The sequence below is a fragment of the Macaca nemestrina genome, chromosome 3 (assembly GCF_043159975.1).
Source record: "Macaca nemestrina isolate mMacNem1 chromosome 3, mMacNem.hap1, whole genome shotgun sequence".
Taxonomy (NCBI): domain Eukaryota; kingdom Metazoa; phylum Chordata; class Mammalia; order Primates; family Cercopithecidae; genus Macaca; species Macaca nemestrina.
In genome coordinates this window covers 71,579,348-71,606,677 of record NC_092127.1, presented here as the reverse complement: position 1 = coordinate 71,606,677, position 27,330 = coordinate 71,579,348, and the positions used below count along the sequence as shown (strand labels likewise).

At 33.6% G+C, this 27,330-nt stretch overlaps 2 long non-coding RNA genes across 5 annotated transcripts in view; both read left to right on the top strand.

Annotated features, from left to right (window-relative positions):
• LOC139362338 (uncharacterized) overlaps positions 1-16,086 on the top strand; it is a 112,138-nt gene extending 96,052 nt beyond the window's left edge. The window contains exon 2 of the long non-coding RNA XR_011621073.1: positions 13,621-16,086. This is a non-coding gene — a long non-coding RNA (uncharacterized lncRNA). The remainder of the gene's footprint in view (positions 1-13,620) is intronic.
• The window catches only part of LOC105486200 (uncharacterized), a 308,856-nt gene that overhangs the window by 150,986 nt on the left and 130,540 nt on the right, over positions 1-27,330 (top strand). For 3 of the 4 annotated variants that reach the window (XR_011621065.1, XR_011621066.1, XR_011621067.1), the window contains exon 4: positions 17,031-17,109. This is a non-coding gene — a long non-coding RNA (uncharacterized lncRNA). Of the gene's footprint in view, positions 1-17,030; positions 17,110-17,626; positions 23,494-27,330 lie in introns of those variants that run through there. The other variant, XR_011621068.1, reaches the window with a different exon arrangement.

Genomic DNA, 27,330 nt, shown 5'->3' with positions numbered 1-27,330 from the left:
TGTCCACCTTCCTCAATCCTCAAATACATAAAGCCAATAAATTTGAGGTTGTCAGCATTATGAACATGAATATTAAAACATTATTTAGAAATATAAATAATCAATGTTTAAAGATATTTTCAAGATATATGAGTATAAATTCAGCATAAGAAAGTCATAACTTAATAATTTAAATCATGGTTAACAAGTAACATCAGAGTCAATCTGCTCTGCCTCTCACAGTTACATGATATTTGGAAGTTTCCAAAATATTCTAAGTCTTGATTTCTACATCAGTAAAATGAAATCCATTTTATTGGTGTCACAGTGTTAAAATTAAATTTTAAAATTAAGATTATTTTCACATATACAGTCTCATATAAAATAGAAATGTAAGACTAGGTACAGTGGCTCACGCCTGTAATCCCAACAATTGTGAAGGCTAAGGTGGGACACGATCACTTGAGGCCATGATTTTGAGACCAGTCTGGGCAATATAGTGAGACTCTGTCTCTGTAAAAAATAAAAATATTAGCTGGACATGGTGAGGCATTCCTGTAGGCACAGCTTCTCAGGAGGCTGAAGTGAGAGGATCACTTGAGTCTAGGAGTTCAAGACTACAGTGAACTAGGATCACATCACTGCACTCTAGCCTGGGTGAGAAAGCAAGAACCTATCTTTACATAAAATAAAGATATATATATACACACACACACACACACAAATATACATACACACACACAAATATATATAAATATAAACACACATATATATGCATATCTCATATGTAAATGCAAGTGTGTATTACACATACACACATATCTTTTACAAATTTAAAGTTTTATACAAATTTAACTCTATGAATTTTTCCAGCACCACTAGATAATTCATACATGCTGATGTCTTCCAGTTTAGGCAACAGGCTTTTTAAACCATGTACCATTATAACCATACATGCATGACAGTGCATGACAGTGCCATAGTGTAGCTAAATGTGTCTTATAGACAGATATACTTCAAGTGTATAGCAATTATCCTCTGAATAATAAACACACATTTATTTTAAGAATTGTTGAATTTATAGTAATTTTATTTCCTTGATAGCAACATGAGAAAACACTTTTCTTAAAAAAAAAAATCAATTCTAAATAAAATTCCTTCTATTTGAAAAGAAAATCATTTTTTTTATTGAGTAACTTACCTTAAAAAGATAAAAATTTGGTTCTTATTAGAATGCACAGTAAGTTAAAAGCTAAATTTGACATTTTATGGCAAATCACAGAGCTCGGATAACTGTTTTAAATAGGTATGCACTGTTCAGCAACCTCCTTAGGGTCAGGGTTCATCAGTTTTTTTTTCTTTATCTCTTCATGTCTTTCCTGGAGCTTGACATATAACAAGGCACTCATATTTGTTGAAGTAGATTCATGTAAGCTCAATTCTTAACAGAGGAAAACAATTGTCCTCACCTGAGAAAAGTCTTGGTACCTCATTTGTAAATAATAATGCACTATACCTGCTTATCTATCATTTACCTCTCCTCTCCTGACAGATTGAGTACAGAAACCATGCTTCTCTCTCTCTCTCTCTCTTTTTTTTTTAAGGCAGAGTCTTGCCCTGTTGCCCAGGATAGAGTGCAGTGGTGCGATCTCAGCTCACTGCAACTTCTGCCTCCCAGGTTCACGCTATTCTCCTGCCTCAACCTCCCGAGTACCTGAGACTACAGGCGCCCACCACCACGCCCCGCTAATTTTCTTTCTTTTCTTTTTTTTTTTTTTTTTTTGTATTTTCAGTAGAGACAGGGTTTCACCATGTTGGCCAGGCTGGTCTCGGAATCCTGACCTTGTGATACACCCGCCTATGCCTCCCAAAGTGCTGGGATTACAGACGTGAGCCACTGCGCCTGGCCAACCATGCTTCTTTTATCCACCAACATGACATTAGCAGCTAGGATGACAAAAATGTATTGTTTATGAATAAATGAGCTTACAGTTCACTTTTAATTGGTTGACATATACCACACAACATTTTGCTTCATTCTTTGGAGCTAAAAATTTGTCAACTTTAATCAGTGTTTTTCAAGAAGGGAAAAACTGGCTCCAGGCATTAGATTTTTCTAAAGGAATGCAGTGTGTGGTATCCTAATGTTATTCTTGATTTGCTAAGCTTTTTGAAACTTGAGTGCCTTTATAAAGTAAAAATTGAAGTTGACTTATAAATGTGAAGCTACGAATAAAATTCCTAAGAAATGAAACAGTCTCTCATTTTGTAGGTTACAAATGAATATGATATGCTTTTAATACCAAGACATGCTTTTTTTAGAAACAGATGAACGTAATATATTATACTGCTGTTGAAAACAATAAAAGGAAAAGGTCAGTGGGTATAACCAACAAGTTTTCTATAAAGAAAGTTTCTGTTAGCATTACAGGAAAAATGGGAACTAGAAATAAAAGTAGAGGTGGAAAATTGCTCTGGAAAATTAGAGTGAAGTAAAAGGAATTTAATTAAATCAGTCTCAGGAGCAGAATTTCTGTCTTGTTCTTATTGATCAAGGAAAATGTGGCTCTCATATGGGGAGGGTACTGAGTGTCTAGAACAATGTCTGGCTGGAGTGGACACTTGAGGTCCCCTTCTTTCCTCAGTGGATCAAATCAAACCTGCTCTGCTTATTTTTAACATTTCCCCACACTGTGGCCAAACCTTCTCATTCCGTCTCCCCTAAGAGGAAGCTTTCATCATCTCAGCTTCTCACTAATCGTGTGTCATCCTAATTCTATGGCGATGTTCCTCTTTTCCAGCTCCTCTAATGGCCTGCCTTCACAACAATTAAGTTATGGAGTCTACAAGCATTCTACCAGGATAGAATCCAAGTATAGTTAGATTGGATACATTCAAATGACATGTCTGGTTAATTACGTCTAGATATAATTCTCCAAGCTGTGAGGCTAATTTTGTCAGTTTTACATAACATTAGTAGAATATGCATCTCACATTGACAGTGCAGTAATGATTATATATATATATATATATATATATATATATATATGCTCATTTCTCTTAAGATTTATATTGTTAGGGAAAATACTCATGATTTTTGTTCTTGTGTATAACATTTATTCATTTCCTTAGTAAATATTCTCTGAGTTTCTATTACTTTCCAGACACTGTTTCAGGCACTGGAGATTCAGAAGCACAAGAAAGGTAGCTCCAGACATTATATAGATAGGAAATACAAAATGAACTGTTCATAAATCAGAATTGTAAGCACATGTTACCAACATTTGTATGAGTACATTTTAAATGAATGTGCCAGTATAAATCACAAACTTCTTAGGGAAAATATGTCTCCAAATGAGGTTAATTCGTAACAAAGTATAAATATAGATTCTATATAATATTAAAATCTTTGACCAACTTCTTTATACGTGTGAACAGATTGATCTTTTTTTGATATTCTGGTTATTGAAGAGAATTAAAAATGATAGCTCTATTGTTGTGATTGGTTGCATAGTTTCATTACTAGTTTCATTTTCAATTCACAGTTCGTGTTCAGAAATACTTAATCTACTTGTCCATTTTTAAAAGACAAGTAACAAAGACAAAACAATTGATAAATCCACTAACTTTGGCAAAAATAAACTGTGACATGTCAAAATCTGCTGAAAACAGACGAGAGAGGTAAGTCATGGACAATAGTAATTGTGCCCTGTTCACAGCTGGGTCACCAGAAGCAAAAGCCACTGTACAGACAAGATCACTTGATCTGACAATGAGCTATATATAAGGGCATATTTCTATCTGTGAATGAAACGTTGGTGAAACCTAATTCCTCTCTTATTCTTATGGGGAAATAAAGTATAAGCAACAGTTCTACTGTTTCTTTGTGTGCCCCAACGAAGCCTTACTCTATATTACTATTCCAGACCAGAAAATTGTTTGTGGTTTTATCATTATTATAGATTTAGTTGTCTTGACAAGATCTCTTTAGGAATTTCTGCCTATAGTGCACATAGCTGCCAACAAAAGATATGATATACCGCATCGTTACGTAAACCTTATTTTATTGTTGATATCGCAAACCCTCAGAATTTAAATGCCAAACATTTTCTAGAAAAATAAACCTATTTTTAAATATGTAATATAAAACACATAAAGTTTTTGGTAGTGAAAAATATAGTTCAAAAGTGAACTGACATCTGGTTCCAGGTCTACCCTTATTTCTTTGAACTTAGATCTTTGTACCTTCATGTGATCAATGTCATAGAATGTTAAACTATTGAATTTAAATAGTTAAATTTTAACCTGTCCCCATGATGCCATAATTTAAAAAGAACAATAAATATGCAACAATGATTTTCTAATATAGTCACTGGACTTACCTACTGAAATCCATCTACTCTAGATAATTACTCAAGAAAGCAATTCATATGTGAATATTATTTATATGATCATATATTTATTTCTCTCGTTGTATATATATAACTACATATAAATAATATCAATGTCTTAAATTACTTTGAATTACAAGTTAAGGTATTTTATATAGAATAAACAGCTGTTTTAAACATCTAATAATTATCTACAATTATTCACAATTACCCTTTCGTGTTTTGAAAAATGTCAATTTAAATAAAGATATCATGTTTCCATTTGTTGCCATTTTCAATGAAAATATATAAGTATATATACGCATATATAGTATTTTATAAACTCAATTTTAAAGGTTGTATAAAGTATGCAAGAAACAGGCAAAGATTTTAGTGTTAGTTACTCTATATGATGTTATTAAGGCTGACTTTTTCTATATCTCCATTTTATTCTATACATTCAAAATTTACTAAATGAATATGAGTTACTTTGATCACACAACAGCAAACAGGAAAAGAAAATTTAACCAATATGGCTATAGAGTAGAGACAAACATTTATCTCACCAAGTTTTATTTAGGTATAGAATTTCTTCCTACTTAATTCAAAAACTAACTGCAACTTTATTTAAGACATGCAATTTGTCAGATGTTTCATTTGGTGCTACATAAAATTGATTTTCTGAAGTAAATGCACAACAATCATTTTTCTTCGTAGTGCGTAACTTTCATACCAATTCATGTTTATAAAGGCAAGGTTTAAAATTTGAATGACTTTTAAGGTTAGGCAGGCTTTATGAATGCATGAAGAAGCTGATTTAACACAAAAGGAAATGGGTGGGGACCCTGGAAAACTAGAGAGTGCATGACCTGCCTAAGGACATTCTCTTAAAACTGTCCATACTTTACTAGCTGAAGGAAACATGTCCGCAGGCAGAGTTCAGACATAGGATAAAACTTACAATCAGTAATTATAAACTCAACTTTATTCTTAACGAGGCATAATGGAAATAAACATGAAAACTGGAGGTGAATTTCACCATTATCATGGTGAAAAATTATGCAAAATGATTAAGTAAATAACAAAGTATAAAGAAATGTATTAATGATCACAAGCAGGAATCTCATGCACACATATATAGAATTTATTTATATAAACTTTAATTGCAGCATTAAATGTGAAAAATATAAATTAAGAATTACAATTTGCTTGAGCTTGATAAGGATGCTTTCCAGAGTTATGTGACTGTTGAACCAAGTAAGATTTTTATAGCCTCAATTGGCTGCAGGCATTGGTTCTCTTTAATGTGACATTAATCTCACTTGGTTTCTACACTAGCCCTGGCCAGGTCAGAAATCTATCTAGAGGTTGCAACTTGCAGCTCTTTCTAGAATTGTTTTATGAAATTCATGCTCCTTTCCTTCAGTCTCTGCAAGTTTGATCCAGATTCCTGTTTAGATCCACAATTATCCACTGGCTTGATGGCTGAAATGTTGGCCATTTGGCTGTACCTCTGGTATCCACACTATTCTTCCCAACCTTGACTTTGAATACTGGATGGTCTTCTCCACACACCTAAGTGCCAACTACCATTCTGCTCAAGAGGCCTAACTTCCTATTGCCATTATGTCCTTTCTTGCCTCATTTTAACGTTGTACACTTTACATTCTTTTTTTTTTCTTTCTTTCTTTCTTTTTTTTTTTAAAGTAAGATCTTGCTCTGTCTTACAGGCTGGAGTGCAGTGGTGCAATCATGGCTTACTGCAGCCTGCACCTCTAGGCTCGAGTGATCCTCCCACTTCAGAATCTCAGTTATCTGGGACCATAGGCACAGGCCACCTGAATCAGCTAATTTCTATATTTTTTGTAGAGATGGGTTTTGCCATGTTGCCCTGGCTGGTCTTGAACTCCTGTTCTCAAGTGATCCTCCCACCTTGGCCTCTTAAAGTGCCGAGATTACAAATGTGAGCCATGGTACCTGTCCTCATTTTATGTTCTCTTACAGCTGAAATTCATCCACTTGATTGGGCCTATTTCATCAACACTGGGTCAAATCAAACCTGAGTATGACAAACCTCTTGGGGTGCTAAATAGTTTACTCTTAGTTACGTTCTTAACACACCAACCTTTAGGTAGATAACCCTTTATATACCAGTCCCAGATAATTTTACCATGCAATATTTCTTCTTTTATCCCACGTTTATGTACCATCAATAATCCAGAAGTTCTAAATGATAAGACACTTGGAATTATACTATTATATGCAGTTATGTACCAGAAAGAAAGAATTGTTATTCCAACATTAATTATTGTCTCCACATTGTACATCCATTCAAAGTCAGCAGACTTGTTTATGGCAGAATTGCTTTTGACTATTTAAGACTCCGACATTTTTAGGAAGCTGAGAAAAGAGAAATCTTCCTTTTTCTGGTAACATTCAGAATTCAGTCAAAACACTGCAGACTGGAAATGACATATTTTGTTTCGACCCCTGAAAGTGAAGAGGAGGATAATCTCTGATGAAAACTGTTGTATTGTGAGCATGGCCACAGCATGAGCGGGAGAGAGCATAGACAGAGGGCAGTGAAAAAATGCCTTTTGGAATTATTAACAGGCAAAAAATCCTTAACAGACACAACATAAAAATTAGGGGCATTATTATGATCATGCATAGAGTAATATAGTGTGTAATTCATTTTTAAAGTAATAGAAAATTAAAGATACTCATAGGAATAATAAATCTAGGGTATAGAAGTCACTTAAATCACACATAAAAAAACTGACTTTGTTATTCTTCTATAAACAGTGAGTGAACCAAATTCAAAATTGAGTATCTGTCAAAATGCATCAAGAAAAGTAGAAGTTGAGAAATTTACTTAAATATTATTGTTTCTGCGTCAGACAGATTTCTTCTCTGAGGATAGGTCCTTGCTTTCACAGCACTAATATTCCAATACTGGGAAATCACCTAGATATTTTGAGGAACACACAAGACCAGGGGCTTACAGCGTAATGAACATGAGAGTTCAATTATAAAATGAATTCAGAAAAACAGATTTTCTCCTAATCAGAGAATCTGAAAAATACTGGGAAGAAATTAGGATTTCATTGTAAATGAAATCTTTAAAAAATGAAAAGCTTTTAATCATGACATAAATAATCTGTAAAAGATAATTTTGTTTGATTAACGAAGAATAGATGTAGGACAATAGTCACATGTTGAATTTTAGCTGAGTCCTCTGCTCCTACAAAACAGAAATGTTTAAGAAATTCTCCCACCTTTTAGTGTTCTGGGTAATGGCTTATTACAGTGAAATGCCCTTTCCCATAAGACTTTGATAAGACTCACAGGAAGTATCCTTATTTACCTGTGGAAAGGCCAGAAACATGCCCTCGAAATTCCCTTTCCTTGCCCCTTAAATAATTAACTAAATCGCTTGTCCTTACTGATCAATCAGTTCAAAATACTTACTAATCAAATTTTGTTTTGTTTTGATTTTTTTCCTTCACTGGACCTTTAAACCGTGACCCACCTTCAGCCTGAGCCAACATACAACATGCAACCCTTCCTGAAAATTGGCTGACTTCAGAGTAAAACGTTCTCTGACTTACTATCCTACTCTTATGCTACTCTTTCCTCTGACTTCTCCACACACTATTCTTCCTAGCCTTATTTACTCCTCCCCATAAAAGAGAAACTTCTTTTGCCTAACCGTTCAGATGCTTGCAAAGCTCATAATCAGAGTGAACTTCCTATTTGAAATTGTCCTCTCCTCTTTCCCTCATCATGCAATAATTTTTTTGAAGAAAGTGTCTCCTTTCCTAAGTCCCTATTTGTTTTTAATTGACAATGCACATGGATGAAAGCCTAGATGTAATTTAGGTTATTGATGTCATAAAAACAAGGTAAAATGATAGATTATATTTACATAACTTCAAAGAGCAAGAATAGTGATGATATTTACCAAGAAAGGAAAGACTGGAGGAAAAATGTGTTTGATGTTGAGAATAAATATCAAGATTTTATTTTGGTCAGTAAAATTTAAGATGTTTTTCAAACATCCTAGTAGGCAGTTGGAATTTCATAGGAGTGATGAAAGCTGGGTGTTAATTTGAGAGTCATCAGCATAAAGGCTATATTTAATTAAAGGCACTAGAGGAGATAATCTATGAAGAGAGTAAAAATGGAGAAGAAGAGAAAGAAAGTTTAGGACTGAGTCTCAGAGTACTCTAACACTTAGAGATCAAGCCTAGTTGTAAGAACTGACAAATGAAATCAGCTGATGCCTTGTGCTGGGGGAGGGAATCAAAGCATCAAAAAAGTTATAGGAATCAGAAGTGTTCTGAGAGAACAAAATGGGCGCCTTGAGGTTGTGCGTCCACTCATTCTGCTTGCCACACAACAGTCAATAAATTGAGAGACAAGAAGTTAGAGCAAGGGATGCAAATTTATTTTGGATAGCCGGCAAACCAATAAGATGGTATACTAAAGTCCTAAAGAACCATCTTAAGTAAGCACAGATTTCAGGCTCTTTTTAGGGGGAAGATGAGGAGGTTGGGATCAAGAGGTAACTGATGACCACAGACATCTGGATGCCAGGAAGGGTCCAACGAGGTTTGGAACTTCTTCGCCTTTGGTCAGGTCACAGTGCTCCCATACGTTTTTAACAAAATGTAGTCAGTTGTTTACATACTTCTCTTTTATTCACAGAGTTAGTTTCAAAAACTAAATGATTGTTTTTGCAAATTATCTCAGTGCTCTAAAATTATCCTTGTCTACTTGTAGGAGGCCCCTTAAACAAAAATGGAGTTACTTATGTTAGTTCTTTGGCTGTTTCACTGTTGCACTTTTTCCCACAATATCTGGAACATTGAGTACCATACACTTCAATAGATACAAATCTTTGCATGTTTGCCTATGTCATTGCATTTCTAGTATGTTTTATTAAATTTGTCATGATTACCATTAAAATTCCAGCAAAGTAAATCAATTAAAAATGAGAAGTGAGGATTAGTAACCTGTTGGTCACTACTACCATTGTGCTACATCAATTTAACTTAAGCAAATTGTTATTTGTTCTTACTATTCATTTCTTGAAGTAGAACGATATAGAACTTAACATTTCCAGTTGACTTCTTTCTTTGGTGAACATGTTAACAGAAAGCGCAAATTTGTCTGCAGAAACTAGGAACACATCTGTCCTAGCTAGTCAGTGAGCAGAACTTGTCAACTCCAAGTGAGGATATACCCACTGAAGGAATTGCAAGTCACTATCAAAGGAATTGGGAAAATGCATGCAAAAATTTATACAACTTGTTTAAAAATAAATACTTATAACTTACTCCTGATTCTTCTCAGTGCTCAAATCCTTCCCTAAGCGTATTTAGATGAGTAGGAATTCACCCCTAAATCTTTCTGATCACGCAGCACATTGATAATTCTGAGTGCCAGTATAAACGTATACATATTATTATTTTTGTAAGTTATATTAATAAAAACAGTAAACCTCGATTACATAGGTTCATCCATGTCACCTGATTTTTTAGTAGTTTGGATATTTATTCAGGGCAAATATAAAGAGGAATCACTGGATTCCTTTTCCTCAACAGAAAATAGCATAACAGAAGAAATAAAAATGCATGCCCCAAGGAGAGCACGGAACTTTTTCTGGAGCAGTATATGCTGTCAGCACATTCCAAATTGATTTGTAAATCTAATATGAAAGTTTGAAAAACAGTCTGTGTATAATTTAATATCTCCAATTTTATATCCCTTCTAAAACTAAGTTAAAATCGATTACAATGTAAGAAGTACATCTACAAAACGATTAATTTATTTTGGCTTCTTCTGTCTTGAAAAACACTAAAACAATAAAGGAATTTTTAACTGTTATCTTCTACTTAGCCTTCATAGTATGAAAATCTAGGTATATTTATACTATCTTCTAAAGAAAAATCAGACACATATTTATGAGAATGCCAAGAAGTTGAGTTTCAGTGAATGCTATATTCAGTCATATCTGTATCTGATACTTGAAACATTTATAAAAGTAATCATCAGTCCACCAGCTATAATACAAAGTTGTCTTTTGTTGCTTTATTGTGCCTCTTGAACTAATGCTTCACTCTTTTTCTGCTTTTAACAAAGTCTAATAATGTAATTCATTTCAAAAGTACCAAGTTTTCAGTTGAACGATTAGACTCTCAGATAGCTTTAGATCTTACTTTCAAAACTGAAGTTTCTACATTTCTACTCTAATTAGCATCACTACCAGCACTAAACACAACTTGTGACTTTGAAAAAAGTTTGTGTGTGTGTGTGTGTTTTTGTTTTAATTGTACCAAGAAGCCAAAACCAGTTCAATGTTCCCAATCTATTTAAATTTCCATGTGTATAATACATGATGACACTAAAACTTCCATATAAATCATAAAATTTGATAGCACTAGTTTAAAATTCTTATTGTTATACATTTTACAGTCTCAGTTTCTAAGTATTATTGCAGATTGACAACTCAAAACTATTTTGAATATATTTTTCCCACCTCAAAACATTGGAAGTGACCTTCACTTCTATTTATACTCATATAAGAATACTAAAAAGAACATGGATATTTATATATATATAGTCTACGTATGTGTATTTACTTATATACATCACCCACAGAAAAACACAATCTATAGCACATACGTAGCAATATTAGCCATGAATCTTTGTGTTCAAAATCTCTATTTGACATGTAAAAACACATAATGAGTCTAATGATGAAACTCCTGAAAAGGTACCAAATGTGAAGTTGATTATAAATAAATGAGTGTTAGAGATTATAGGTATATTGTGCCTATATTTAAATGTCCTATCTGTTATCTGACAACCATTTTTCAAATTTAATAGAGTTGGAGGAATGTGTGGGTATAAGAAAAGCATGTAAATCTAACTATTGGTCTCTGTCCAGTTCATTATAATTATTGGGTACTTGTATTCTATTTGATTAGTTCTGTAGCTTTTTTTAAATTTTTCAAATTTCTTACTTTCTTCAGTAATTTGTTTCATTAACAACATAGTTTCATTTTACACTGTTTGTGCTTTCTTCTCATAGTTCATCAGCATATCTCTAATCCAGAGTAATAATGTTTACCTATGGTTCAGACATTTTTACACTGAAAATTGGTAACGCTTTTAAATAAAACCCGGATATGTTTTTAGAATTTCATGTACTTTTTTTTATCCAGTAGTATTTATTATACATGAACATATTCGATTTTCATGTAATTGGCGTTTGCCTCCATGACCTTATGCTAAAGGGAATCTTTGAAACATACACCCAGCTTAAATTTTGACAGATACTATAGAAGACAGGTCTTCACCACAGAAATAAGAAATACAGTCAAATTAAATGTGGTATTTGTGATGTTCTGCAGTTATTTTAAAGAGAATGAAAGTGAACTAGCATTGAAGTGATCAATAATGTATTGTACTTGAATAGCCCCAATGATTTCGTTTTATATCCAGGTGATTCATTTTATTTGGGGTTGAAGAATTATAATGTAAGGAAATTTAAACAAACTTTGGCCTACGGTAGTATAGCAACAGAAAGATATGTGCAAGAGCATCAGGGTTTTGTGCTTTAATATTGAGGACATGTATGCCTACAATTTAAACACTTATTAATCTTTTTTATTTATGTCAAATTACAAATGTAACAAAAGTTATCCTGATATTGTGATGTGCTATGTAAAATGTGTATTATTTGCTCAATCCAAGATTTGTTGTTTTTGCTATTTTCAAGAACATGTGGAGACTCCAGGTAAAACAGCCACTGCCATCTGTAACAGGGGTTCAGCTTCATATGGCATACTGGCTACAGTATATGTGTGTAGGAAAGGAACGAGAAAGAGGTCCAAAATAAAAGAAACAAGTAACAAATGAAGACCTCAGAACATGAAGGGAGAAGTTTCTTGGATAATATTCAAATTTTGACAATAGCATGTGAGGGTCTTAGGGAATGGTAGCTCCAGTTATATTGATTGTTACATGAATTTGTTTTCATCCATTTACCCTTTTGGCAAGTGTATACCCTGCTTGGAGAGATAAGGGGATCTAGATAAACTGAAAAAAGAAGTTAATAAACTGTTAGCACCTAAGTACCTTTATTATGTCAATTCACATTAAAAAAAAAAAAAAAAAAAACGTAAAACTGAAGACAGGGATTTTCCTACCTTCAGATAAAAGATGAACTTTAGTGTCATAAATGGCAAATTCTAAGATAAGTATCGGGTAAGTAGAATGCCAAGTGGAGTGTGATAACTGCATGACAATAACAGTTACAGAATCAGATTTAGCACAAGGTCTGGAAAACATCTAGAAATGTACAGTTAAGTGGCAACTAGAAAGCAAATACAGTGTAAGATATTATTTGAGTTTGCAAAGGTAAGCAACTATTGTTCATGTAACATGTAATAGGGGCCTCATTAAAGATTTGAGTAGTTCAGAATTAAGAGACTAGTTCATACTTAAGAGTCAGTTCTATTTACACTTTGGTGAGTTTCTAGCAGAACTGTGAAAAGAACTGACTGGGCAGATAATATGGTTTGGATCTGTGTTCCCACCCAAATCTCATGTAAAACTGTAATCCCCAATGTTGGAAGAAAGATCTGGTGAGAGGTGATTGGTTCATGAGGGTGGAGTTTTCATGAATGGTTCAGCACCATCCCCCTTTGGTACTGTATAGTGAGTGAGTACTTATGAGGCCTGGTTGTTCGAAAGTGTGTGGCACCTCTTCACTCTTTTTCTTGCTCCTGCTCCTGACATGTAAGACTCCTGCTCCAACTTTGCTTCCCACTATGAATAAAAGCTCCTTGAGGCCTCCCCAGAAGCAGATGCTGCCATATTTCCTGTACAGTCTGCAGAACTGTGAACCAGTTAAACCTCTTTTCTTTGTAAATTACCTAGTCTCAGTCATTTCTTTGTAGCAATGTGAGAACCTACGAATAGAGCAGAGAACAAAGGGATAAGCAGAGTTCACCAGCCATCTAGGGACAGCCTCTGTGCAGGAGAAAAGGTAGTGGTAGAAAAGACAGAGAACCATCATGTGGTGACATGAAGTAAGCAGGGAATGGCAGTAGGAAAAACGGTTCCACCAAACATGTCAGTGTGTGAGCCATCATCCTAAAGGACAGGGGTGAGCACTCTGTGCTCTGGAAGGCAAATCTAGCTTGTGGCTTACTTTTGGATCACCAAGAAACTAAGAATGGTTTGTATATTTTTAAAGGATTGTGAAGGAAGAGAGAAAGGTGGAAGAGAAGAGGAAGTGGAAGAAAAGAAAAGGAATCAAGATCTTACACGACCTGAAAAGCCTAAAATATTTACCGTTATACAAATCTTTCCCTTTGTAGAAAAATTTTGACAATCCCTGCTCTAGAGAGAAGAAGAAAACTCCAAGGACCTACCAGTTTTCTGAAGTTAAACTACTGAGGAACAAAGCCACTAATAAAATTCCTGCAAGAATAATATATTTTCTGAGTTTATCACATGGAGTTTTTTTTTTTTTTTTTTAACCAAAGGATAATTGAGCACACAAATAAAGACAAAACATCCACTAAAATTACGTCATGTAGAAACCATTTTGAAAATTATGAAAAGAGTATTTAACTAGCCTAAACGTAGGTTGAACTGTATCATAAAAAATAAAAAGCACATACTTAAAGCACACAATTTGATAAGTTGTTGAAATTCTCAACACAACCAAGATTATATATACAAATACAATTAAATATACATAAGATATATATAACTACATAATATAAAATAGACCGATGATATGTATAGATAATTTATCAAAGTTGAGATGCATATATATATATATATATATATATCTCCATTACTAATCTCAAAATGTCCTCATGTTCTCTTGTAATCTTCATTTCCCCTTTTCTTGTCCTCCTCTCCAATCTCACCCCATTTCCAGGCAACCAGTGATTATCTTTGTGTTACTACATTTTTTTCTCAAATTGTATATAATAAAATAACTTAGTTATTTTGATATCCATTCATTTTTCATGCATGAATAGTTTATGCCTTTATATTGCATTGTACAGATGTACCAAAATTTTTTTATCCATTCACTTGTTTTTGACTGTTATAAATAAAGCTGCTATGAACGTTTATGTAGAAATCTTTATATGTACATATGTATTCATTTCTTTTAGGTAAATACCTAAGAGTGGAATGACAGGTCACATAGTATATATCCACTTAAATTTTTACACAAATGCCCAACTATTTTCCTGAGTGTTTCTGGAATTTTGTATTTTCAACAGTAGTGTATGAGAGTTAACACATTTTTACATGTTTGCGAACACTTCGCATACTCTGTCTTTTTAAAATGTTAGATATTCTAAGTAGATTAGTATCTCATTATTCAAAATTTTCATTTATTTAATGACTGAGCATCTTTTTATGTGCCTATTTGATGTCTGTTTATCTTCTGTGATGAAATGTATATGCACATAATTCATGGATTTTATATTAGGTGACTTTTTATTTTTGAACTTTGAAAGTTATTTATATATTCTTGACACAAGTCGTTTAATGGATAGGTGATTGCGAGTATTTTCTCCCCTGGTGCGGTTTGTATTTTTATTCTTTTATAAAATAGTTATTTTTTAGACTATGGGAATAAGTGTCACCATGAGAATATTTGGAAATTATGAATAAAATATTACTAGATATCTGCCCATATCTATCTATCTATCTATCTATCTATCTATCTATCTATCTATCTATCTCTGTTCTTTTTCTGAAACATCCTGAATGTATTGAAATTATTTGTGGAATGCCTTGATGGGGCTATCACCTTATCATATTTTTTATTAACTTCCTGAAGCATTATTTTTACATGAATATCTAAACTTTTTAATAGTTTCCTAATTTAAGTCACTCTTTAGAATGTGACATGATAAAAGAAATACCGCTAATCCCCAGCTGTAGTCTTTGGAGATAGGAAATAGTCTCTTGGCTAAGAAAAAGTGTAAAGTAGTAATAGGTTGTGGCAGGGAAATCTTTATCAGTGTGCTAACTAGCTGTCCAACTAGCTCTCTGGTGGGGTACTAGTATCAAGGTGATAACCAATTGATTCAGCATCATTTTATATGTACACTGCTGCTGGCTGGCAAGATGCATTTTGTAAAGTTCCTACATATTAGTTTTGCTTCCTGTGGCAATACTATTTATTTAAATCTATTGCTGAGGTTATAACAAAGGCATAGGAATGACATTACTTATGCCTTTTCCCTAAATATGACATTACTGCCTCTCTAAGGTTAGGCTATTTTTTAAATGAATTATTCCTCTAAAGGCAGATAGTTAGAATATAGTTGTAAATTTTCCACAGAAGATAAGAGCTTCAATAATAATCCAAAACCAACTTAAATTGATTGTTCTAAGTTCAAGGATACTAAAAGAAAAGGAAATTACCCTGGCTCTGTCGGAATTTCCCACATATACATGCTTATAAAAATGCCTTTGCAGTGTTGGAAGACACATAAGAAATAAGTGTCTTGAAACAATTACAATTTTGTAAACTGTAGATTTTTTTCAGAGACCTCTTCTGTATAGTTACTTGAATAGCCTTAAACTACTAAAGCTATTAAGGTTTCACCATCATTCAATTTCTAGTTAATTTCCACTCTGTAGTGAAAAATGACTAAAGTAAAAAAAAAAAAAGCCAGTCTATAATGTAAGATATTGCCTAATGTTAATCTGCACAGTAAAGAATTATGAGATTTAATTATTGAACATGGCAATGAAGATTTACTATGACCTTCATTACCACTATCATTTTTGAGGTACTATATTTTACCTAGTATGAGAGATTATTTTGAGATGTAACATTTCTCTGTTAGTAACCATGAAAAAATACTTATAATCATTATATTCATAATTTGTTTTATTCATTTATTACTATGCAATTGCTGAAAATAATAATTTTGTCTTTCATTTTTCCAAATACATCATAGATTCATAGATGTTTGAGCTAGCCCAGGCCCCATTATTATGCCTACAAATGAAATCATTGCAATTACCCTATTGCATTGAAATTATTTAATTCTATGACTTGCTGCCTCCCAAGAATCGAAGCTTATGCAAGAACAAAAACTGTTTATCTCCTCCACTTAGAATGGTAATTAGATATGAAGGAAACAGCAAAACTTTGCAGAATTGAAGTAAATGTGTTTTGTGTATAGTTTGTCTATTTTACATACTAAATGAGCTATATTTTATTTTCATGGAAATAACACAATATATGCCCAAGAAAGCAAACATATTTAGAATTTTAAAAGAGAGACCAGTAACGAGGTTCTAAGAAGTTTAACAGTAAACTTCTCTGGAGAACTTCTTTAGAATTTCCTTCTCTAATGCATTCTTGGATATATGTAAATGGATTATTGTACTTCATGGGTTTATATCTAGCATGGCCAATAAACTACTTAAGGGTAGTAATCTTATTCTTCATTAAATAATCTATATTCCTATACCTACAGTAACTCACTGTCATGCCTTTTCAAAATTGGACTAAAATACTCAAATTAGATTTTCTTATTGATTTTGTTAATGTAAGTAAGTAATTCAACATGGTAATTATTAATTTAATGTCTACTTTGTATCCACTACTGTACTCAGCCCTGGAGACACCATGGTGAAAAAGACAGTCTTTCAACTTGGTGAATTTACAAACTAGAGGAAGGAAGACAATCATTGGGTGAGTACAGTGTACTATCATAAACACCATGATAGGTGCAAGTTCTATATCTATGAGAAAAACTAACCCCATCTTACACTGCTTAAGGAAGACTTTCTCAAAGCTTTGATGAGTAACCTAGAACTAAAGGACACTGAGAGTTTTACAGGAAGAGGAAGCAGCATCTGAAAAGGCACAGAACTGAGAGGGGTGCACATGGCATACTAAAATTATAGTTGTAGCATAAAACGCAAGTGTGAGAAAAAAGACAACATGTGTGTGCCATGCTAAGATATTTATACTTTACTCAAAATCATAAAACTTCATTTTTAAGTTTTAAACAAGAGAAGGATATGATCAAATTCTTATTTGAGAAAATTCATTGGCCATAGTACAGAAAATAAATGAAGAAGCAAATATCAGTTAATTGGGGCACTGGTTCACATAATTCAGAAAAAAGGTGAAATGAACCAGAGCAACTGCAGTAAGAGTAGATAAAAAGATACTATTATAAGAGATACTAATTTTTTTTCTTCAGCAAGTGACCATGGGACAACTGGATATCAACATGCAAAGAATGAAGTTTGCTGAACTTACCCCACAGGGAAAATTTAACTCAAAGTGCATAAAGACCTAAATGTAAGAGCTAAAACTATATAACTTTTAGAAGAAACCATAGAAATAAATATTATTGACCATGGATCAGACAACGATTTATCAGAAGTGACATCAAAAACGCCATCAACAACAACAAAAAGATAAACTGGGCATCACCAAAATTAAAAATTTTGTATTTCGGACACTATCAAGAAAATAAAGAGACAATCCACATAAATGGGGAAAATTTGCAAATCACATATCTAATAAGATCCTATCAGAATTTGAAGGGACTTGGGAGGCCGATCAAGGAAAAATATATTGCCATGAGGTGGCAATAGCACAAGCAATTATATTGGGCTATGCTGACTAAGAAGTGATGGTTCCTACACAGAAGTGGAAAAAGGCAAGGGTTCTTGTCACTAGGAAGGAAAACTCTGGGTTAGAGAGCTCCAAAAAGCAGCATCTCCAATAGATAAGCAGGGTTGGGCTTACCTATTGCTAGCAGATGTGAGGCAAGGTTTTATGGGATATGCAAAGCAGGCAGTCTCTAACTGGCTAAAAATCAGCTTGTTTGGGCAATTTTAAAAACAATTGATGTGCAAAACTTTAAGTTTGTCACCAGTGAGCTTTTGAGTTAACAGGTGTCAGCCTAAGTAAAGAAATAAGCATCCTCAAGGCCAATAAAAAGAGGCCATCTTAGGCTGGTTTATGTAGCAGGTACTTTCCTCTGGAATATATAAAGAACTGTTACAACTCAATAATAAAAAGATGATATTTTTAAATGGGCAAAGGATCAGAATACAACTTATTACAAGGCAGATGTACAAATGACAAGTAAGCACAGGAAAATGTGTTCAACATCATTAGTCATTGTGCAAATGCAAATGAAAAACACAATGAGAAAACACTTCACATTCACTATGATGACTATAATCTAAAAGATAAAAAATAACAAATGTTAGAAGGATGTGGAGAAATGAAATACTCATGCATTGCTGGTAGAAATGTAAAATGTTGCAGTTGCTTTGGAAAACCGTCTGGCAGTATCTTAAATGAGTTGACATAGAACTACTGCATGATTTCACCATTCCACTCCTAGGTGTATACCCAAGAAAAATGAAACATATCTCCACACAAAAACTTGTACATAAATGCTTTTAGCAACATTATTCATAATAATCAAAAGGTAAAAGTAAACCAAATGTCTATACATCAACAAATGGATAAACAAGATGTGGTATATCTATACAATGATAAATTATTTGACCATAAAACAAGAATGAAGTACTGATACCTGCTACAATATGAACGAACATTGAAAACAAGTGAAGTGAAAGAAGCTAGTCACAAAGGGCCAATATTATCTTATGCTATTTATAAGAAATGTCCAGCACTGATAAATCTATAGAGAAAAAAAAGTCGATTTGTGGTTATCTAGTGGTGTTGTGAAAGGATGGGTTGGTAGGTGGCATTTCAGTATTAAGAGGTTCATTTTGGGGGTAATAAAAGTGTTTAAATTGATTGTAGTGATGGATACACAACTATGAATATGATCAAAGTGATTATAAACTCCAAGTGGGTAAATTGTATGATATGTTCATTCTATCTTAATAAAGCCATTAAAATGAAATAAAAAGTGATTCTCTGAAAAAGATGTATGCATAGAAATATGGATAGGTAGATAAAACAGGGTTCAAGATATATTACAGTCAAGTTTTATGTCAGCTGGTAATGCCATTCACTGAAGTAAAGAACAGAGGAAAAGAAAAGGAATTTTTTTTCAGTAAAATAAATTTGATGGGTTAAATTTGAGACAATTTTGAAGCACCAAAATCAAGATTACCAACAAGCAATTATTTATATAGGTCCTGGGAAGAGGAGAAAAATCTTGAAATACAGATAGAGGATTGTCATCATACAGAAGTCCTGGTGCAGTATGAAATCCCTAAGCATGAATATGTGAATGAAAAGGCCAGTAAAAGAATCGCAAAATATTCTATTAGCATGACCAGGGGTGGCCAGGTGGTATCTTTGCAAAGGCAAGTCTTTAGTAAAGCAATAAGAACAGAAAGTTCTTCCATTCTGTATTGCTTATGATTCAAGGAAAAGTATGTTCCCAGGTGAGAAAACAGGGTATCCATTTGATTAAATAGTCTCAACCTGAAGGATCCTCTTTTATCTCATTTATCTTAAGATTTCATAAATTATTTGCACAAATGATCAGAAGCAAATGTAATTGTAGTTGACAGTTTTTAAGATAATAAAATATTTTTTTCATCAATGCAGTTCTTTTATGGTATTTAAGAGGATTTTCATTGGCATCAACTCCATTTAAGATGATTAAGCCAATGAAACACTACTTACGAACAGCCTTGTGAGATTTGATGCAGATTCTATACAGCTTCTAAGTTACCTTAGCATTAGATTTGATTGAAAAATTGAAACTAAATTTCCAAAAATAATATGCATTTCTACCCAAAAGAGAAAAATTATTCTCAAAATTTACCTCCAAAATAGTTTTCTAATTGTGTTAATTGAATGTTAAATGTATTTTTTACACAATAAGAACTTCTACTTGATAGAATTAAATTTCCTTTAAGACTAGACCAAATAATACACAAAATCGTTGAGAAATAAAAGACATTTGTCTGTGTTCATATAGTTAAACCCCTAGCTATTATGAACCAATAAAGTTTCATGTATATAACCGAAATGAATATAATCATTAAGTGTGCATAGCATATGTATCAGTAATTGCAGCACATATCTATTACAACACTAGGGTATGTTGTGTTTAATGTACCTCTTAATTAAAAATGAAGAACCCCATTGTTTTCTCCTATGTATGATGACTTTAATTTGATATTCTTAGAAGTATTAAAGAAATGAAAATATTATCCTGCACAAGCTTCCTTACATATCTGTGAACCTATCCTGTTAAGCTTCCTTACATATCTGTGAACCTATCAGACCTCTTCTAACGTCAGGATTATTATGCCTGTGAATCCCTGTTCCTGAGATCTCTTTTTCCCAAATATACACAAAGCTCACTCCCTTTCCTCCTCCATGTATTTGCACAAGTATCACTTTTTCATTGAGGCCTTCTCTGAACACGCTATTCAAATTGCAACTATGCCTCTGATACTCTCTGCCCTCTTTCCTGTTTCATTAATATTTTTTCTTAATAACTACTAACACTCTTTTAAATGCTATGGATTTTTTTGTATGCACATTGTCTAGAACCACTAGAATAGAGATGTTTTTTGACTGTTTTGATCAGATACGTATCCCTAATACCTAAAAGTGTGCTTGGCACATGCTAAGCACTCAACTAATACATAATTGTTGAATACATAAAATGGACTAAAGATAAAATGTAAAGAAACAATGGCTGAGAATATTGCAGAACTAATGAATTTCACCAATTCTCAGATACAGAAAGCCCGATAAACTTCACATAAAATAAATAAAAAGAAGTTCATACTAGATACATCCTAGTGAAACTTCAGAAAATCAAAGACAAAGGGAAGGTCTTTAAAATTGTCAGATAAAAGGACCAGATTATTTTCGAGTGAGTTACATGAGTCTGAGAGCTAGTTTCTGGACAGTACTGATGGACTCCTGAAGACTGAGGAGCAGAACTTGTGAACATAAAACTCCATACTGTAAAAACATTTTTTCAAGAGATATCACAAAATAAATAGCTCTAACTTCAGACCCAGGCAATCAGGATCCTTGCCCTGGGTCCAGCATTGTACAAAACTCCTTTCTGGCCTTGCTCTGGCTTCACCCCTGAAATGGAGACTGATTTTGTAAACAAAACTTAGACATGCAGGCTGGGGTGTCCACGCAGTATCCTTATGGTGAGGGATGAGGCTGGGGATAGGAAGATAATATGTGATAAGTTATAAACCAGACTCTATCATTTTGTCTTATGCTATGATTTCAATAAATGTTACTGATGGAATAAACAAAGACTTTTAGAGAAGTATTATGGGTGGCACATGTACAAACAAAGACTTTTGGCAGACAAAATCTAGCTGTTTATCACCAGCAGATTCTTACAAAGAAATTCTATCACTATACTTGACTCAGAAGCAAATTAGTCTTATGTAAAAGACGTGTGAGGACACAAGAAAGGAAAAGCATAGGAAAGAGTAAAAATGTGAGTAAATCTAAACAAATACTGACGATACACATAATTATAGCATATTGCAGGGTAAAAAATGTAATTGCATAACATTTACATAGATGAATGAGTCCACATCTTTATATTTTCTGGGAGCAGGATAAAGGTATTCATTAGCCTTAGAATTAGGTAAGTTTAATATTTACATTGTAATCTTTAGAACATTCTAAGGCAGATAAATATATTCCAAAGTAGAAGAAAAAAAATAGTGGAAAAAGCAAAAAGAATCAATTCTGAGGAGGCAAAAAAGGAAAGAAATAATATGGACCAAATAGAACAAATACAAAACTCAAAATTAGATAATAAAGAAAAACAAATATACTGGTAATTACATTAAATGTAAATGAACTGAATGGGTCGGTGTAAATCAAATATTATCAGATGGGATTTAAAATATCCAATAGTGTTCTGTTCAGTAGAGATGTATAAGTATATAGAAAGATTAAAAGCAAAATGATGAAAAAAAGAAAAAGCAAATCCTAATCAAAAGAAACTTGGTGCACCTACGTTAATATCTAGAAAAAAAAAAAAAATGACTCTAAGACAACCGTAGTCCTCCACCACCGGCCTGGACACAGCTTGGCTGTTGCTACCAAAGAAAGGCTTCAATACTACTGCTGGAAATTGCCTCGGTGAATGAATTCCCCTCTCATCTTTATGTTGCTAGTGTTTGTTTCAACAACAACCCTACGTTGTGTCTGGCTGTACTAATAGTGGCTGCAGTGACTTCTTTTTTGGATCCTTGAGTAGGAAAAATGCCAACAATGTTTCCTCTCTTTTTCTTTTGGTTTATTTATTTGGGGGACAGTGGGAGGCTTTAATTATCTGGATAATTGCTTCTGGTTTGTAATTTATTACAGGATTGTGCAATCTTGCAAAAAAAAACCATCACCACAAGGAGTAAGTTGATCTAAAGAACAGAGGCAGAGTCCCAGTGTCTTGACTACCAATTACTTTATGGTTTGGATTTCTCAAAATGTACAAAGGAGTAATATAAAATATTGTTGTGGCAAATATAATATAAATCTTCTACTCCAACTATAGCACCAGATGCTAAGATTCATAGAAATTACTACTTAGAAGGATTTCAACTTTCCTTTTTATGCCTTTCTCTGAATGGGATTTCTGATTTATTATTACATCTACAAGAAAAGTACCTAAAATAACCTTAAATAATTAAAAGCATAAAATTCAATGTCGCAAAGAAAAATAGGTTGTCTCACATCTTCCCCGAAGTCACACAGCATTGAGCCATTTGTGATACGAAGTTCTGCCCAACAGTGATCCCTTAGCCTAAACTAATCACTACAAGGCAGCTGGCAATTTGACAGGGAAAGACAAGCTGACAGCTTTTCCTCAAACATCAAGCATGCACTGTGTTTCCAGTGCCAAGCTGGATTTGACATTTAATTAAAAAAAGTATCTTAACATAGGTCTACACAAAAATCTAGGCTGCTGCAACAAAATCAATTTTGTCTTATTTAAAGCTGGAAAAGCTTGATGCCCCAAAGGCAGAATTTTTATAAGAAAAGTATCACTGCTCTACCAGTGGGAATAGTGAGGGTATTAAAAATAATGTGTTTTGATTGGTTTATGGCATTAGACTTGGCTCAGGACTACATATAATAACTGTTTATTATACAAGTTGAACTGCTATAAATAAAAGAATCCATTGCTCTAATTAGCTTGTGATTTGTACAAAAGTATAATCAGCTTCATACAAAAAATATATTTATATATACATACATACACACGTATATACATATATGTATGTTTTACTATATATAGACACACATTCACATACACATGCACACACACACACACACACATATATATGGGCTCATAAAAAGATTTTCAGAATCAGTAATAACACTTTGATTATGTTTTGCAGAACACATACACATGCGTTTTTATATTTAGTGATAAGCAGAATCAATATAGTTTCATCATATTATCAAACTAACTGAATGAAAGGTTAATATGTTTAAGTATGTCAACATGAATTAAAAAAACACAAAAATTTTGTTAGATAAACAATATTTTTCAGGCTCATGCTGTTCAGTATATTTGGCTTATTTGTTTGTGTTTGATTTCTTGCAAGGTGAAGAAAACACAATATTCTTCTTTTTTTTTTTTTTTTTTTTTTTTTTTTGAGACGGAGTCTCGCTCTGTCACCCGGGCTGGAGTGCAGTGGCCAGATCTCAGCTCACTGCAAGCTCCGCCTCCCGGGTTCACGCCATTCTCCTGCCTCAGCCTCCCGAGTAGCTGGGACTACAGGCGCCCGCCACCTCGCCCGGCTAGCTTTTTGTATTTTTTAGTAGAGACGGGGTTTCACCGTGTTAGCCAGGATGGTCTCGATCTCCTGACCTTGTTTGATCCGCCCGTCTCAGCTCTTTATTAACCATTTCATTTCAAGATATTTAGGATATAATGAGAAACTATGTCAAATTTAAAGTGTAGTTAAAATTTTACTTTTTAAACATTGTATAGTTAAAAATTTCACTTTTTAACCATAAAATTAATTTCACCATCTCTTTATTAAATAGCAAGTATGAAGTAACAAATATCAAGTCTGGCATACAACACATTGTTCACACTTGCTGGATTACTAGTGTCCCGCTGTCTGCTTTGCATTGTTGGTGTCCACTCCTAAGGACTCCTCTAGAGTGCAGAGAAGTCAGAAACTACATTTCCCAGAATACCCTTTCCTTTATATGATTCCAGGTTACAGTTTAACAATAAAAGGAACTTGTGCACATTTAGAAGAAGTTACAATTCCCTCAGGAGGTCATGACGGATGCACACCAGGACTTCAAATATCTCCCTGATGTCCCTGCTTCCCTGTTGAACACTAGCACTTGAAGTAACTACCCAGCCAACATTGGAGTCCTCTTGTTCAGTGATTCAGGCTAATGTCAGCAGTGATTGGTTCTTGACCCTCCTAACCTACATTACCATCCCTCTACTCACTAATTACCCCACAACCCACCTCCTTTTCACATTCCCATATCCTCAGCTTCTACATTAACTATTTTATTTTCTCAATTCTTAGAGTAGTTCTAGTTTCCTAACCAAACTGAGACTAATACACCTTTACCCAAAAAGATAATAGATACTATGTATTAGAACATTACAGCAGTGCGATCTCAAGGCAGGACTGGTACGACATTCCCAAAACAATAAACAAACATCTAAAATTGTCTCTCCTTTTAAAGGTTAATAACTTCAATAAGATACATTGATGCTTTGAGGGTAATACTTTATTTTCTATTGCTTATAAAGGTCTGAAGTGATATTTCTTTAAGCTGCTACCAATCATGTACTTGCTAGTGTAAATAAAAAACACTAGGCAGAACCCTCAGCCATGAGCACACCATTATAATGAGTTTTAAGGCCTTGTACATATACCTGAGCTACAATTTTCCCCAAAGCAGAGAAGGAGGACTACCATTCACTTTTCTATTAAGACAGAATTTAAAAGGACCTTTTACAATGATGTTACAATTTCATAAAACTTGGACTTGTTTATTTCACTTCCAGTTATTATTTCGTCCTTTTCTCCTCTACTATAAACAACTTTAAAGGCTGACAACAAACTTATTAATTCTGATAATCACCATCATCCTTCTCAGTCAAAGTTTTTTCATGAGTATATACTCTATGAAATTTTAAACAATAATAATAAAGTGAAAACACAGAAAGCTTGAAAGGGTTCCCTAATGGAAAGACTAGTAAGATTTCAGTCAAATTATATATTTAAATAATTTATCAGATTCATCCACAACAAGGTAAAAATAATAACAAAACATATTCCTTCCTTTAAACAGGAAGTCAAAAATGGCCTCTTATTATATCTCCCTATCTCTCTCTCTTTCTCTCTCTCTTTCCCTCTCTCTTTCTCTCTTTCCCTCTCTCTCTCTTTCACACACACACGCTTATAAAACCATTTGAGGTTTAAATATTACAAGCTGGCATCATATATTTTGTAACCTTTAATTGTCAAAACAGTCGTATGATTTTGGTGGAAGGAATAAATGCAGACTTCTGAAATTTCAATTTCTTTGTGAAGCCTTGATTTCCATCTCTAACAAAATTTCACTCTCCCTTCACTGAGTCCCCTGTATTCTACGTGGATTTTGACCACACCTATATAATCACTTAATATTGTTTTGTTTCCTCTATTATACTGTAAACTTCTTGAAGAGAAAGGTATTTCCAGCTCTCAATAGATGCTTGTTGAACAAATACATAAATAAGAAACTAGTTTTTTCTGTGAAGTTGGAAGCAATAGCATGAACTTAGAGTTATGAATAAAAAAAGATGAATAGACATCAGAGAAGGACAAGCAGGCTTAGAATAGAACATTTCATATTCATAGTGCAAGCCAAGGAAAGCCCACAAAGAAGATGAATTCAGACAATGCTGACAAGTAATATTTTTGCTCCCTACTTCTGTTCAAAAGTTAGCAGTATGCTTCCTCTTTCCATCTCTCTCTACATTCCCCACTATCTACTGATTCCATTAAAATGAAGGCAACTTTTTATTTTATATCTGTTAGAGAAGAGATTTTCTCTAAAGGAATAGAATTAGAAGGATAAAATATTGGAAAAAATAATAAAGAGTAATCTAATAAAGAATGAACTCTAATAAAGAGTTCCTAGAAGTCCACGTCATTTGTGACAGCATGGTTGAATGAGGGCAACTCTGGTTAAGGAGTGAGGGTCAGAAACTTTCAAGGTTCTGTTAGAGGAATGTTGGATATTACGCTTTGGAGTTGGCACAGTGAGAAGTGTGGCATTAGACTGGGAGAAGCCCTTCTCCCTGCCTCTAGCGAGATCAGAATCATTTCAATATCCCAAAGATAAGAATTTCTCAGAATATCTAAAAACAACTTAATTACTAGGGATGTTGGCATTTTAGGATGGAACAATGGTGAGACTTCTTATAAGCTGCTCACAGGCATGGGAAAATGTTAGCAGGAGCAAGACAGCAGAATCAGGGACAATTTGGCATGGAGAAAGAAGCTTATAAATTCCCATGTGGTTACTTGCAAAGCGTCATTGTCAGACTCCCAAAAATCATGACTTGACAGGGTGAGAAAGAGAGCAATGTTCATGTTAGTACATAGGTCAGGGCTATAAAATCAAGATTCATTTGACTGACAAGTAAAAGAATTGCCAGATAATTTTGAGGGCCCAGCTGAAATTGGAAAGCATAAATCTGCTCCACATGACAGAATGAGGATGAAATCCATTAAAAGGTTATATCAGTGATCCAGGTAAAAATGGACGAATTTTGAATTAATACGATGTCAGTTGGAAATTAGATAAGAAAATGAATGCAAGAGGTATTCAGACTGTAGAATCTATAACAATTTATGGCAAATTGAACATAGAATTCATTGAGAGCAAGAAGGTTAGCTGTGGTTCTCATTTGTAGGGCTCGGGTAATCA